The sequence below is a fragment of the Rhinolophus hipposideros genome, assembly GCF_964194185.1.
Source record: "Rhinolophus hipposideros genome assembly, chromosome: 7".
Lineage (NCBI taxonomy): Eukaryota > Metazoa > Chordata > Mammalia > Chiroptera > Rhinolophidae > Rhinolophus > Rhinolophus hipposideros.
In genome coordinates, this window is record NC_138053.1 from 51873924 (window position 1) to 51888163 (window position 14240).

General features: G+C 39.6%; 1 protein-coding gene across 3 annotated transcripts in view; it reads right to left on the minus strand.

Annotated features, from left to right (window-relative positions):
- The window catches only part of IQGAP2 (IQ motif containing GTPase activating protein 2), a 266105-nt gene that overhangs the window by 175292 nt on the left and 76573 nt on the right, over window positions 1-14240 (minus strand). The window contains exon 1 of one of the 3 annotated variants that reach the window (XM_081053198.1): window positions 9503-9580. The exons of the other annotated variants lie outside the window; for them this stretch is intronic. The gene's annotated coding sequence lies outside the window, so the exon portion shown is untranslated. Of the gene's footprint in view, window positions 1-9502; window positions 9581-14240 lie in introns of those variants that run through there. 3 annotated transcript variants of the gene reach the window in all.

Sequence of the window (14240 nt, forward strand, 5' to 3'; positions counted from 1 at the left end):
AGGAGATACACAAGGGAGATTGTTGGGGTAATACAACTGGTCTGCATCATTATTGTGGTGGTGGTTACACGAATACATACAATTGTTAAAACTTGTAGCACTTTATGCCAGAAAGTGAATTTTAATGTATGTAAATTTAAAATATAATAAAAATGGGTTTCCTGGGATAATAGACTCATTGTCCTTTGTCCTTTAGTGTGTTTGAATAGACCTTAGTTTTAAAATGATACAGTTCTAACAAGAATTTCCTGACTCACAAAATTTTCCACATGTGTAAAACCTAAAACTTCAAACTCAGTTGTTTTAGTTTACAAAAATTAACACCGGACCCAAATGAAACTTTTGGTTACCTAAATTCAAATGTAAAATTTTAAAGCTCTCCCAAGGAACTTTTGTTATGCTCCTAAAAATTGAAAATCAGAAGAATACCCTAAATAACTTTTTTCTGTGGTTCCACCATCAATAATTTTTGGTAGATAGCTGATAAATTCAAGGTGACTTTGGGCAAATGACCTCTATCCAATTACTACCAAGTATGATCAGATAGAACCACCACATGTGAATGTATGTCAAAGTTGAAATCTCAAGCTCTCCCTATTGATACCTTTTCTTACACTTATGCAAAATTATAATTTCAGTGACTTATTACTATAAATTAGATGCTTTAGATAGGGTCTCATTTATCCCTTACAACAGCTCGTTTTCTAATTGAGAAAACAATTCAGTGATCACACAATTCACTGTGATAGATCTAATTTCTAATTATTGCTACCAAAATTTTCCCCAATCCCTAACTCCTCCAAGTGAAGTAAAAAACAAAAAAAGAAAGAAAAACCCCTGTTTTAAGTTGTCTTTCTTATATACCGAGTACCATATTTTAAATTGTTCTAGAAATATAACAGATTAGAATATAAAACCGAGTAAAAACATTACTACTATTTGCATTTGCATGTTGGTTCTTCTAATTATGAAGAGTTGATTCCAGTTAGAGGGAACAAACTTTGGGGTATCAGTGAGTAGATTCAAAGGGAGTATGTGAACGTGCCCTCGCCTTCCTGAGATCACATCACGCAGATGAGGTATATTTGTGTATGCACGCAGCGATATATAAAGTAAAAAATTATTCTGGACTAAAGGCAAATTAGATCCCTAATGTATTTCCTTTATCCTTTAAGTGTTAACCTGCTTCGGGGAAAAATTTATTTTCTCTTCCTTGGTAGATTAAATAGACCCCTGAAATTATTACTGACCACCATTACTTGGACTCCGGCTGCCATTTTCTTCACTAGCTGTCTTACCAACTGTTCCCTCTATCTTCAGCGGCTCAGGAATTACACATTCACAGAGAAGGGGGCCACTATATTGCCTTCTATAAGTATTTTTAAATGGAAGTATCTTTGCCAATTTTTAAAATTGGCATTGGAAACATTTAAAGGTAAGACAACAACTCTTCTTGGGAAAGCAACCAGACAACCAAAAGGTAATCCATGTAATCCCCCCACATCCAACACTTTTTCTACAATTCTCATTAAATTTTGAGCTTTTCTGACTAACATTTCTATCATCTTGGAGAATTTAGAAAACTTTTAATTCAAGTCTAACCCAATACAGACCTAAAATTTGATGAGAGACGAATATCATGAGTGGACTTAAGTTTGTTACAGCTTTATGATCTTTGTAAGTCAAATACAAAAGCTTACAAAAAATGTAGTACCTGAAACTCTAATAGGATGCTTATCTTTTCTCAAAACAGTAAACTACATTAACACAGCCTAATATTTTAGTAACTTTATTTAGCAGCTAAATTGAATTATTGATTTATATTGAGTTTACAGTCAACTAAAACGTTAAGCCCATTTCCTAAACACTATTATTAAACTATCTCCTTTTTAAAAGATTATTCCTTACTCCTCAATGAAAATATTTATATCTCTAAGTCCACTTCTGCTCTGACTTTCCTGCTGATATCTCTCTTGACCTTTATTTTTAAAGAAACAAAACAAAACAACAAAAAAAGACTTTTTTCTTTTCTTTACAGCACATTCATTATTTGGAGTCCTGCCACTTAACATCTGGATATCTTAAGTTGAAATTCAACTTGGTGAAATGTGCTTTGCTTAAACAATTTTTTTTCTTAAACAATTTGAAAGCAAATAAGAAACAAATTTGGTTCCATAAATGCCTATTTCTTTACTTCTGTCTTCAAGCTATAATCTTTCAAAAGAACTATTTTTCTTCAAGGTGAACTCTTAAATGTTGGAGACGATAACTGAGCTACTACCAGTAAGTATTTCTCTCACTCCGCCTTCTACTTGGAATAAAGAAAAAGACCTGGGAGATATATGCAATTCGTTTTCATTCAGTTGGAAAGCTTTTACTGGAATTAAGCCACAAAAGGTACAAACACATTTTATTCAGAAGAATTACTTGACAAAACAGTCACAAGATTCCTCAATCCTCAAAAAATGTAAACACTTATTTAAGCAACAATGTCATTTACATATCATTTTCAAATTTTTTTTTTCATTTCCAATTTTCTAACAGGAAAGATAGCAAAGGCACCCATTTATTAGGCAGCAAGTATTTCTTCTGGAAAGGCATGTGAATAGATGTTTGGCTCAAAATGTACTGGCTAAAGACTGTTAATGCTGATTTAAACTCTTAATTCAAGACCCAGTAAGGCAGCCAAAGTACCAGTGGCTACAAACTCCAAATAATGTACCAGAGACAAAACACCAATAAATCACAACACTAATGTCAGAAACATCTCAGCTATTGTACGAAGTATCACAATGCCTGTCACATGGGCAGTGGGTTTCTCTTTCATTTCACCTAACTAGCAGAGCTCCGGATAAAGAGGCTGGGAACACAGATACACTGAATTCTGCTGAATGCATTCTTTGAGGGCCTACGACTGTATTCAAAGCACTACAGTGACTCAAAAACAATGGTGGAGAGAAAACACAGTCTGTAACATCAAATAACATAGTCCAATTGGGAAAGGAGGGGGACCTAAGAATGTAAGAACGATACAGCACAATGTTTAACATAAGCCTTTTAGCACCAATGTCAACAAAGTTATAAACAATGTGCTGATAGAGATCACTTCTGATTTCAAGAAATAATTGCTGCTAAAAGACTTCAGGGAGTACAGGCTACTAATGCAGGTGATAGAGACATTGAGGTGAGAGAGGGGCGCGAGCAAAGGTTTTTGGCCAGGGGAGTGACACAATCAGGGCTACAGGAAGATTAATTGGATGGCACCATGGATGACAGGCTGGGAGTGGGTAGACCAAGTGTAAGCAGCTAGCGTACTGGCAGCTGGAAAAAGAAACGCAGATACTGAAAAGGTCATCTACAGAGATAGCAAAAGATCAGGTGTGGGGTGAACGACAGTGGAATTTTAAATGTATCTGACGTTTTTAGGACCTGGGGTCAGTAATTTTAAAAATGAAGGAAATCCTGAAATTGGAGGGAAAGGCTTGAGAATTAGCTTAAAAAAAAAAAAAAAAAAGATGCGTTTTTGGAGCAGTTTTAGGTTTACAGAAAAATTAAGGGAAAAGTACAGCTATTTCCCACATACTCCCCACCTCCATCTCCCAGGCTCCCCTAATAATTAACATCTTGCATTAGGGTGGTACATTTGTTGCAACTGGTGAGCCAATACTGAGACATTATTATCTAAATTCCATAGTTGACATTAGGGATCACTCTTGGTATACAGCCTATGGATTTTGACATGTACAAGATGACATATATCCACTATTAGCAGTATCCTACAGAATAGTTTCAGTGCCCTAAAAATCCTGTGCTCCACCTATTTATTCCTTTGTTTCTCCTCCTGAGTCCCTGGTAACCACTGATCTCTTTGCTGTCTCCATAGTTTTGCCTTTTCGAGAATGTCATATAGTTGGAATAGGTAGCCTTTTCAGGCTTAGCTTTTTTTAGGTGCCAGCTGGCGTTACAGTTTCCACTAACTCTATCTATCACTGTGTCAGATCGATATTTCTGTGGATTATTTGAAAGAAGAGATGTTAGTGAAGTTCAGTGTCACAAATGTGTTTATAAGGAATTCTAGCAATTTTAAATATACTCACAAACCAATTTAAGTGTTTTAATATGCAAGATTTTACCACAATTCCAGACCATCATCCCTATAAAGAATAATGCTTTGATGGCAGACAGAGAGCTTTCTTTTCCTTCTGCCCTGACCCCCAGCAAGCTAATCTCTTAAAATACATTTTAAAAAATGTATTTCGGGAACATGTTCCTCAGAGGAGTGCTGTAAGGACTAACCAAGATACTCTGCTCGAAAAATTTAACACAGTTAAATTCCTGGCACAGAGGAAGCACTCAACAAATTGCAACTATTAATTGTTTCATGATCTCTTAAGTTTTCTACCAACAAAACATTAAATCTAGCCAAGGAGATAAGAGATCAAAGGTAACATTTTATAAAACTCATATACATAGTAAATAGAGGCAAAATACTGCCGCTGTTCACAAAAATACTTTTTAATGAAAATTCTGACATAGATGCACAATGAGTCTAACAATCAGAGTATCACACCCTCAGTTAACGCTAGGTAACTCGGGAAAACCATTCTAGTCTCACTGTAACTCTAATTAGCTTTTTCCTTGCCTAATTCAATAGATGATATCACACCTTAGAGTTTGGTTTCTTTAGAGACTGACACCAAGAAGCCCACGTTATCTCTTAAAGGTCACCAATAAAGAAAGCAATTAAAAGGTTTCAATTTCATGAAATGGAAAGTTAGCTACTAAAGCAGAAAGGTTAGCATGCATCAGCTCAGCATGGAGGAGGGATCGGGAACACAGGAAGCCCAGGGGTTTTTAAATTTTCCCTTTGATGATACAGAAGCTTTCCCCAAAGTGTGAGATCCACACCTAGAATCTGTCATACGCTCTCTTGAATATCCAGCAACTATCTTGGGATAGGATTCAGGACTGTCTCCTGTAATAGCAAACTCTATCTTTTGGCTAATGGTTAAGTTCCACTAAAATTTCTGTCTTCAAATAGTTTGTCTTTCTAACTCTGACAATGAGATTGAGAACAATCCATCTCCAAAGCCCTCTAGAGATGATCTGAAATGTAGTATGTTCTTGCCCTAAGGATTTCTATAAAAGGAACATATTCCAATCATCTCTATACATTCAAGGAAGACACTTCTTTATTGCGGTTACCAATGCTACATGGGAAAACTCTCTTGGAACATAATGGGTGCTCAATAAATATTTGAGTGAATAAGTGGGGTCTAAAGAGGTAAGTACTAAAATGGTACAGAGAAAAGGATCTGAAAGCAGCTCGATTAAAAGTTGCAAACCCAGAGATCAGGAATAAACCTGTGTGGCTCTGGAGAGCAGACCATCTCAAGAAGCAGTGGAGGGTGGACTTGGAATGTTTGGCAGCAAAATTTGCTGATCCAATTCTGCAGTCCCCCAAGCTTATTATTTAGGAGGACTTTTTTTTTTAAATGACTACCTTAAGGAAATTAGCACTCATGAAACGCAAGTCTCTTCAAACCCTCCCAGAGTTTCCCTTATGAGAAGAAGCCGTGTTCTTTTCTCCTTTTATCACCACAAATTTATTAACAAAGTCTAACAGTGTGACGTCATGGATGGACCTGGAGGGTATTATGCTAATGCTAGTGAAATAAACCAGGCTGAGAAAGACAAACACCAAATGATTTCACTTATATGTGGAATCTAAAGAAAATAAGTGAATAAACAAAACAGAAACAGACTCATAGATGCAGAGAACATTTTGATGGTTGCCAGAGGGGAGGGGAGTTGGGGACCTGGGTGACAAAGGTGAAGAGATTAAGAAATACAAATTGGCAGTTAGAAAATTGTCATAGGGATATAAAGCACAGCATAGAGAATATAATCAATAATGTTGCAACAACTTTGTATAGTGCCGGGTGGGTACTAGATTAATTGGGGGATCACTGCATACATTATATATAACCACTATGCTGTACATCTGAAACTAATATAAAGCAATATTGAGGGGCGGCCTGATGGTTCAGTTGGTTAGAGCGCGAGCTCTGAACAAGTGTTGCCGGTTCAATTCCCACATGGGAGCAGTGAACTACGCCCTCCACAACTAGATTGAAGACAACGAGCTGCCACTGAGCTTCTGGAAGGGCAGCGAGATGACTCAGTTGGTTAGAGCGCGAGCTCTCAACAACCAGGTTGCCAATTCAATTCCCGCATGGGATGATGGGCTGCACCCCCTGCAACTAAGATTGAAAATGGTGACTGGACTTGGAGCTGAGCTGCGCCCTCCACAACTAGATTGAAGGAAAACGACTTGGAGCTGATGGGCCCTGGAGACATTGGGGACACACATTGGGGAAACACAATATTCCCCAATGTCCCCCAATAAATTTAAAAAAAAATTAAGGTTTTAAAAAAAATATTGAACGTTAACTGCAACTGAAATAAGTAATTTTTTTTTAAAACATCAAACCCTTAAACAAACTAAGAAATGTAAACTTCGAAGTTATCAAAACGTCTAAAAGCAGCAACCATTTCTTCCTCGAGAAAGCCAGTGACGGAAGCAGAAAGAGCCAGTGCTAGGACCCAACTGTATTCCTGTCTTTCGTGAACATCTCCCCACCAATGCCCCTCTGCTCAGCAGCCCCCACACTTATAACAGGAACTATCATTAGTTATGTAATGAGGTCTTGACTGTACAGATGTGCAGACTCTTATTATTTGAACATGAACTGAACACTTTCTATGTAGCAAGCACTGCCCTAGGCTTGAAAGCTGTGTGATTCCCCCACTGTGCCTTGCTTCCAGAGTGGCCTTCGCAAGCTCATTAAGCAATTTGAGCACTGTTTTGAAGACTGAATGACATGATATATGTAAATCACTCGGCACAGTGCCTGGGGTCATTCATTCATTAGACAAATATTTGTCAAGGGCTTACCTTGTGCTGGCACTGAGCGTATGTTATAAGGAGAGACACAGTCCTTATTTTTATGGGACTAAATCTCTTCTGAGGGAGCCATGCAGCTCTTAAGAGTTTAACCATGCCGTCTGACCTCGTCTGAGCATCATGGGAAGTCTCCTCTAAGGACACGACCCTTAACATGAAATCAGAAGGATGGTGGGCAGTAGCCAGGAAAAGGGCACTTTAGCAGTTGGGGTCTTGGGTAAGGGCTCTAATGTAGGAAGGGCCCACCCAAGAGACAGAGAGGTGACCAGAATGGCTGGTGGGGGGCGGGTTGGCGGGTGGTGGTAGTAGCTGGAGATGAGTGAGGGAGGCTGTGGGGACAGAGTCCCAGAGAGCAGTTTCCAGGCTCTAAGCCTCACGTGGAAAGGTGCTGGCTCGGTTATTAGATGGCCATCTGCTATGACTAGTTGGCCATCAGCTATAACTGGTGAGCCATTAGCGACTAATATAACTACTGTGGCTATGCTGGGGGGTTGGTTGGTTGGTAGAGAAGTGGACAGCAGACTGCAGCTAGCAAGTGGGGTTAGCAAGCATGAAGGACGAATTGCGGATCGTGTGGATCTACTTCCTGTGTCTTGCTCAGCCACCAGCGAGACTGGGGTACAGGAAGACCTCTCACTGGGGTACTGGTGGGTTTGCTTTTGTGTCTCAACCAGCCCCCAGCGAGAATATAGTGGTATGAACCCCTATCCATAGCTCCGTGGGTGTTCCTTTTTGGCCTCACCATGTCCTGTGTTCTTGTGCGGGGAGCGGGACCAGAGACCCTGCATAACAGAGGCAGGACCAGATCACGCTGGGCCCGTGAAGCCATGTTAAGGATAGAGATGTAAGAGTCCACACTTGATAGAATGTGGGAAGTCTTGAATATAGAGGATGAGGGAGAGATGGTGGTGTGGACTCCCAGGCTGTGAATTGAGAGGATCATGGTGCTTTTCATGTGAAGAAAAGGACCATGGAGGAGACGAAACCTGCAGTTTTGTTGTTGCGGAAAGGATTACAAAGTCATGAGTTTAGATCTGAACCTTTAAACTTTGAAATAGTACACAGAAGTGGAGTTTGTAATGACACATATAGATCTGGGGCTCAGAGAAGTGGCCTGGGCTGGAGAAGTACATTTGGGAGTCATCAGGAAATCTCACATCCATCTATAGCACAAAGATAAAGTACAGGCTGAGGAGGGAAGCAAGTAAGTCTGGGACTGAGCCTTGAGGAACTTTCACATTTAAATGTTGATTACACAGAGTAGCACACATGGCGGGAGAGCGGCAGGAGACTAGTTGTAATAACAAGAAGCAGGTAGGTGAGAAGGACCTTATCAGTACATAACCTGGGCAGTAGAGACACATAGTAACTAGTTCCTTTGCCCCGGCTCTCTCACTTTGAAGGCACTCGGCTGAGCTGTACCCAACTATTTTGTCTGCCCCCATAAACAGGACAGAGGTTGTCAAACAGAAGTCCCCGGCAGGAGGCTGAAGAAAGACAAGGGTGGATTGGGTGGGAGGAATGCACTCATGGGCTGAATATCATCCTGATACTGTTTTGGTGAGGCACGCATCTCTGTCAGCCCACGATGCTCTAAAAGTCAAGTCCACTGTGAAAGTCAGTGCCAGCTGTGATCATTCAAGGATTCAGCAGCTTTAGCAGGGCATTTGGAAAGCAGCCAGCAATCAGATTAAGTCTTATGAGATGCAAGATTCTAGGCAGGTATCTCCAAACAGCACCAACCAACAAAATGCCTGCCCCGCCATGAAAGAATACCAATCTAGCTTGGAAGAAAAGCAACCAGTGAGACTTTCTTGCTTACTAAGACTCCACAACAACATAGGATGGCATGGCATCAAAAGTCAATCTGGACCATGATAAAACCAATTAAAAATCTAATTAAATAAGAAAATCAAAAAATTAACAAGGGAATTTTAAAAAGTGAATCTGGACTTCATATTAGGTTTATTATATTTAGGAGTAACCTCTCATAAGATGTTCTGAAATTCTCCAACGTTTCAAAATAAAACAAATTATTTCATACTTCAAATATGAAGGCAGGACATATTATACTATTTTTGCTGCATTATTCCCACAAAGTTTTGAAAAACCTGTTTTAATTCAAGCATGATTAACTGAACTAAAACCGATTACATCATTACTTGGGTTGGACACCAACAGTGTAAGAATTTAAATGTATATACATACAACTGGCGACTGCCTTCCTCCACTCCTCTTATTGTCCTCAGCAAGTGGTGGTGGCTGCCGGCATTTAATGGCCACTTGAAAAAAATCCTTATAGTGTTTTTCTATTCACTGTCCCAGGCAGCGAATTTCCATACCTCAAAAAGACACTGTTGCAAAGCTGAAGGTGACACTTATACAAATGACCACGTTGATGAGCTGAACCACCCCGCCTCATGAAATTTAGTAAGAGCCACATCGCACCATGCAAGAAGGAAAATTTGTTTACAGGAAAGATGCTTTGCTACCTCAACAAACAGCCTATTATTTACATTCTATTTCTATACACACCTTAGAGTTCATGGAATATAGCCAACGATGCCACAATGTCTATACCTGCAGAATATAATGAACAACTGTGTCTGTGCCAAGTCGAGTCCCTGCTCTCTCTGCACAGAAGCAGCATGACTTTCGAGTCAACTTTCAGCGCGATCCTGTTGCTGCCTCGGCAACCATAGTAACCGTTTCATTCTTCTAGACTGGACAGGGCCGTGTCTCCATGGGCAAAGCAAAAGAGGAGGGCAGCTCCCTCCCAGGTTGCATCATAATTACAGATGCACAACTGTAGAAAACGCAGCAGGAGGGCTTCTTAAAACATAAAAGCTCAGGCTTTACTCCACTGCAGGATGGGGATGGGGGTAGGGAAGGAACCGACAACCCTATAAGATAGACCCTCCAGATAAAAGCAGACCTTGTACATGTAGTACTCTTCTGATTATCAAATCATTCTCATTTCCCCCCCACACACACTTGTCTAAATTTTTTTCTGGCACCAGCACCATCTAAAAATTAGAATCTAGTCATACGGTATGCGTTATCCTTGCTTAGACTTCGGCAGAAATACTATGTTTAATGGCCAATTCCTTAAATGTGCATTGTGCTTCCAACACATAGCCCATAAAGCAGCCTGCTGGGGATAGAAATGGCAAGGAATTTGTAAACAGACAGATTTGGGCTGCAATCTCAGTTCTATTGCTTATTATATCACCTTGGCAATTTACTTAAAACTTCCTGCAAAATGGGGAACTACTGCAGCTCACAGGCCATTGTAAAATGAAATAAGACAAACACTTAAGGCAGAGCACCTGGTATATATTAGGTTACCAGTAGCTATTACCATTAAGATAAAGTGAGTCAATGATCTGTGATTATTTCAAGCTCCAAAGATAAGAAAGCAACCTAAAATTATGGCATTACTGGGAAATGCTAATGATAAAGAAAAAGAACAGAATATGACTTGGTTTTAGCAAATGAAATAAATGAAGAGCCAGGCACACAGGGGTTCATAAACACTGGCAACGTTCTAGCTCTTTAATAGGGTGATGGGTACCCACAACATAGTATTCCCTAAGCTTTGCATATATGTAGAAGTAGGCATGATAAAAATCACAGAAAAATATCTATAGAAAAAGACAGAGGAAGCAACAAACCAAAATGTTTTATTATTCCATAAGGTAAAATTGTAATCAAAATTTATTTTTATGCATTTCTGTATTTCCTAAGCTTTCTATAATAAGAAAAAAATTTACATCATGACAATGTTACCTACAAGGACAAGTCCTTAGCTAGAGACACAGTCTCGCTATAGGAAGGAAGCACCCATTTCTCAGGCCGTTACCTCCACCAGGGAGCAAATGCATCCACACTAACTAACATCTGCACTCACCTTTAATTAATTAGGAGGTGTCCCACACTCAGGGAGTGGGGGCATGCAACAGAAGCAAGTGAAACAAGTGCTTGTAGTTTGAAAAATAAAGAAAAATTCACACTTGAGTTTTACTGTGAGCTTATCTAACTCACAGTAACAATTCTACCGTGTTTCCCCGAAAATAAGACCTAGCCGGACAATCAGCTCCAATGCGTCTTTTGGAGCAAAAAATAATATAAGACCCGGTCTTATTTTACTATAATGTAAGACCCGGTCACATCATCACATCATCACATCACATCACATCACATCCCATCCCTCACATCACATCACTCACATCACATCACATCACATCACATCACATCACTCACATCACATCACATCCCATCACTCCCATCCCATCCCATCCCTCCCATCCCATCCCATCCCATCCCTCACATCACATCAATCACATCACATCACATCACATCACACTATACTATACTATACTATACTATACTATACTATACTATACTATACTATACTATACTATGATACCGGGTCTTATATTAATTTCTGTTCCAAAAGACGCATTAGAGCTGATGGTCTGACTAGGTCTTATTTGCCGGGAAACACAGTATGAGGCACCTCTTCTTACTCCCATTTTACAGGTAACTTAGAAAGTTTAAGCAATTTATCCAAGAATTAAGTTAAGTTAGAAAGCAGACTACCTTGTTTGTATACCTTGATACTGTCTTACCTTGAAATTGTAGCCTTTCATCAAATGCTGGTGGGCATGTGTGCACGTGTGTGATGATGCCATGCTTTGAAAAACTGCACAGATGACATGCTATGGTATTAAAATTTAAAAGAGCTCAGAAATTTTATTTTCAGCAACACGTCTCAGATTTCACGTAGGAAGGTGGAGGAATCTCTCTTCTTAAAGGAGATATTTTATTTTTGAATAAGGAAAATAAGAGGAGATCCAGCACCATTTGTTAATAAAAGGTGCCTGAGGTTTGAAATAAGGAGACCTTGCTCTATTTCTGTCTCTGCTACAAAAGTGTGACAGGATCCTGGGCAAGTCAAGTGGTTGAGACTTAGTCTCCTCATTTGTCAAAAGGATATAATACCATCTGCCTCACCTCCACACTTTGGATGAAGTCATTCTATCAAGAAGAGATACAGAAAGATTCCAGAAAGTTAAGCACTACGCAAACATATGGTATTAAGAAAAATAGGAATGTGGAGATATCCATTTATCTAACCCCGTGTTCTGGCAAACAACTGGCCCAAGACAAAGCTGAAGACTCTGTTCTGAATTCTACCGGCATACTATACACAATCTGAATGTGTATGGTGAGGACTACGCAGGCTCTTTGGTCAGAGTTGCGAGGTTTGGTTTTTTCCTCAGACAGGAGTTCCACACTGTAAGATGGCCCATGACTTACCACTGCCTTGCTGGGTTTGGTCTATCAGCCAGACACTTAAGAGATGCTGAGTAAGCCAGAATTATGTAATATTCTAGAGCTGAATCACCAGGAACCCAAACTGCTGCCACGGAAAGCACCATAAAGTGTCCCGCCCATCTGTTCACAGCAGGAAAAAAGTCCCAGCATTCATCAGGGCCTCTTTACCTTTGGCTTAAGGGTTTGATTGATTACCCTTCCTTGTCTCCTGGATTACAAATGTACGTCTAAAACATTACACTGTTTTGCATTTCAGTATACTCATCTCAAATAGCAATCTCTTTGGGCTTTTATGATACCCATAAAATTCTTAGCATGATTCATCAACATTTTCCTATACAGAGGAGAGTTGACTAATCCTAATTAATTCCAAGCTAGTGTCAGGAGGGGGAGCCCAGCAGAGAACATCAAGTGCCACACTTCTCATCTGAGAATGCCAAGTTAAAAACAAACAAAACAAATGTTTTTTGTTTTTTTTTAAATCTAGAAAACAAACAGAAGTTTCAAGCTTACCAATGAATCTGGGTGAGACAAATCAATGTTTATTTTCACTAGTCAATACTTATTATAAAGACTGCACCAATAATGAAAGTAGTCCTACATTTTAGAAAGGATTTTTAAAAATCACCTTTTAAGTGATATTTCAATTACCCATTACTTACAAAATAGTAACTCATGAGTCACCAAAGCATCCTGGGTTGGAGGATGTCAGGTAACTGGGCTTTTCCAAAGAAGAGAGTTGTATCTAAAAGCTCCAAACTTCAGAAGGCAGCACTACTGGCCTTTGACTGTTCATATTAAATAAGCACCGTGTGGTGTCATCTTGCTTTCCAATCCATGTTATTAAGACATAAGCCCCAATTTTTCCCAAATAAATCCCTTTCTAAAATTGTGCATTTGCTTCTACCATGTCTGAAACACATGTGACTGTGAATACCACTTGTGGCAAACAGACCCCTTTGACATGACCCCCGTCATGGTGTTCACACCTTTGTGTAATGTCCCTGAGTGCAAGCAGGCCCTGTGAACTGCTTCTAACCCACAGAACAGGCAAAGACGACAGATGGTCGCCCCCACAATTATTCTGTGTTATAGAAGAATCCATCTTTGTGTAAATTTGTGCTTGTCTTTCTTTCTCCTCACGTCCTGGGTTTGAAGAAGCAAACTGCCACCAGTCCTACAACCTCAGGAAACTGAATGCTTTCAACAAGCACATGAACAGGGAAGTAGTTGCTCCCCTAGTTGACCTTCTGGATGAGACCCCAGCCCCAGTCACCATCTTCAGGGCAGTTTTCAGAGAGCCTAAGTAGAGGACCCAGTTAAGCTGTGGCCAGACTACTGACCCACAGAAACCATCAGATGATAAACGTGTGTTGTTTTAAACTGTTAAGTTTAGGTAACAGAAAACGAATACACCATGACAATAGTTATTCTCTGTAAAATGAGTAATCCTTCCTAATTCATGGTTTTCATGAATTTCATGATTCTCTTAAAGGAAATGCCATGTCCCTTCAGAGAGGTTTTTCCTCATAAGAGTCACCTGTTCACCGAGTCACACTCTGTGCTAAGTGCTTCATACATACTATCTCATTATTCCCCACAACAGTCCTACGTCTAGGGACAGTTAATATTTCCCACCCATTTCATAGATGGGAAAACTGCAGGTTTGATGCCCGCAGTCCCACAGCTACAGCAACAATCAATGCAGGACCATCTGAGTTCTTGCCCCTTCTACTAGTCCATGCTTCCTCTGTTTGTTTCTCTCTTTTAACCACCTGTAAAATAGTATAGTATAACATTAAGGGCATTTTATCAAACTCAGGAAGGACTCTGAAAGAAAAGTAATCATTAAGGTATTATAGTGATATGTATTCTATTAAGTAAAGAGCAAAATGTATCATTAGAGACCAAGTCTAAGATCACCCACCCCATC